Raw genomic sequence first — 2,952 nt, 5'->3', positions numbered from 1 at the left:
TAAAAGCACATTTTTACCTTCGATAAAAAATATTTTAGTATATTTAAAAAGAAATTATCGATACTTTCTTGATTAAATCATAGATATAGATTGTAAAAAATCTAAAAAAGAGCTATCTAGCGAAAGCTATGAAACGTTTTCTTTACAGTTTAAACGCGTATACTTACAAAAAAATAGTGTTAAGTCCCAAAAAATTGGGAAAACATCATTCATATTAGGACTACTGCAGTCCAAAAAAAGAAAAAAATTAATTTTATTATAACATTTTTGGAATACTTCACGCGAAGAATTTAGGTATTTTTCGACGAAACTTGATTGTATTCAACCTGACATCCATTCTGTTTAGTTTCTAAAAGAACATTTTTACCTTTGATAAAAAATATTTTAGTATATTTAAATAGAAATTATCGATAATCTCTGGATTAAATCATAGTTATAGATTGTAAAAAATCTAAAAAAGAGCTATTTAGCAGAAGCTATGAAACGTTTTCTTTCAAGCTTTAAAGCGTATACTTACAAATAAAAAGTGTTAAGTCCGAAAAAATTTAGCAAACAACATTTATATTTGGACTACTGCAGTCAAAAAATAGAGAAAAAATCAATTTATTACGACTTTTTGGGGTTAATGTACGTTCAGAATTCAATTCTTTTTCGACGAAACTCGATTGTAGTCATCCTGGCATCCATTCCTTCATGTTTCTAATAGCACATTTTACCGTCGCTACAAATTTTTCAATATACATAAGAAAAATTTTCGCTGCTTTCTAGATTAAAAAATAGTTGCAAAATATCAGATATCTTAAGAATTGCTATATAACAAATGCTATAAAACGTTTTCATTACAGTTTTAACAATAATACTTGCAAAAAAATAGTGTACAGTCCCAAAAAATTGGGAAAACATCATTTATATTGGGACTACTGCAGTCCAAAAAAAGAAAAAAAATCATTTTATTATACCATTTTTGGGATACTTTACGCGAAGAATTAAGGTTTTTTTCGACGAAATTTGATTGTATTCAACCTGACATCAATTCCGTTTAGTTTCTAAAAGCACATTTTTACCTTCGATAAAAAATTTTTTAGAATAATTAAAAAGAAATTATCGATACTTTCTGGATTAAATCATAGGTATAGATTGTAAAAAATCTAAAAAAAGAGCTATTTAGCAGAAGCTATGGAACGTTTTTTCCCATTTTTAAAGCGTATACTTACAAATAAAAAGTGTTTAGTCCCAAAACATTTGGCAGACATCATTTACATTTGGACTACTGCAGTCAAAAAAAAAAGAAAAAATCATTGTATTACGTTTTTTTTTGGTTACTTTACGTTCAGAATTTAATTCTTTTTCGACGAAACTCGATTGTAGTCATCCTGGAATCCATTCTGTCATGTTTTTAATAGCACATTTTACCGTCGCTAAAAATTTTTCAATATATTTAAGAAAAATTTTCTCTGATTTCTAGATTAAATAATAGTTAAAAAGGATCAGATATCTTAGAAAGTGCTATATAACAAATGCAATAAAACGTTTTCTTTCAAGTTTTAAAGCGTATACATACAAATAAAAAGTGTTAAGTTCGAAAAAATTTAACAAACAACATTTATATTTGGACTACTGCAGTTCAAAAAAAGAGAAAAAATCATTTTCTTATAACATTTTTGGGTTACTTTACGCGAAGAATTGAGGTATTTTTCTACGAAACTTGATTGTATTCAACCTGACATCCATTCAGTTTAGTTTTTAAAAGCAAATTTTTACCTTCGTTAAAAAATTTTTTAGTATATTTAAAAAGAAATTATCGATACTTTCTGGTATAAATCATAGTTATAGGTTGTAAAAAATCTAAAAAAGAGCTATTTAACAGAAGCTATAAAACGTTTTTTTCAAGCTTTAAAGCGTATACGTACAAATTAAAAGTGTTACGTCCGAAAAAATTTCGCATACATCATTTATATTTGGACTACTGCAGTCAAAAAAAAGAAAAAGAATCATTGTATTGCGACTTTTTGTGGTTACTTTACGTTCAGAACTCAATTGTTTTTCGACGAAACTCGATTGTAGTCATCCTAGCATCCATTCTGTCATGTTTCTAATAGAACATTTTACCGTCGCTAAAAATTTTTCAATATATTTAAGAAAAATTTTCGCTGCTTTCTTGATTAAATAATAGTTGCAAACTATCAGATATCTTAAAAATTGCTACATAGAAATGCTATAAAACGTTTTCTTTACAGTTTTAACGCGTATACTAACAAATAAAAAGTGGTATATTCAATAAAATCTAGCAAATATGATTTACTTTATAACAACTGCAGTCAAAGAAAAAAGTAAAAATCAATTTATTACAATATTGTTTGGTTACATCACGTGTAGAATTAAATAATTTTTCGACAATATTCGATTGTAGTCAACCAAACATCTATTCTGTTTAGTTTCGAATAGCACATCTTAATTTTTGCTAAAAAATTTTAAATATATTTAAAAAGAAATTTTCCTTCTTTTTGGAATAAATCGTAGGTAAAAAATATAAAAATATAAAAAAGTGCTATTTTTTAGAAGCTATGAAACGTTTTCTTTCGAGTTGTAAAGCGTATACTAACAAATAAAAAGTGTTAGGTCCAATAGAATCTAGCAAATCACATTTATATTTTATTAACTGCAGACCAAAAAAAGGAAAAAAATAATTTTATAACAATTTTTTTTTGTTACTTTACGTGATAAATTCAATTCTTTTTCGAAAAAATTCAATTGTAGTATACCTGACATCCATTCTGTTTTGTTCTAAGTAGCAAATTTTTACCGTCGCTAAAAAAGTCTTAATATATTCTAATTAAATTTTCGCTACTTTGTGAAGAAAATCGTAGTTAAAAACTATAAAATTTCTATAAAAGTGCTATTTATAAGAAACTGTAAAACGCTTTCATTGAAGCTTTAAAGCGTATACTTACA

This window comes from Polistes canadensis, unplaced genomic scaffold (genome assembly GCF_001313835.1).
Source record: "Polistes canadensis isolate GaletaPanama2010 unplaced genomic scaffold, ASM131383v1 scaffold_493, whole genome shotgun sequence".
Taxonomy (NCBI): domain Eukaryota; kingdom Metazoa; phylum Arthropoda; class Insecta; order Hymenoptera; family Vespidae; genus Polistes; species Polistes canadensis.
Note: the sequence above shows the minus strand (reverse complement) of the source record.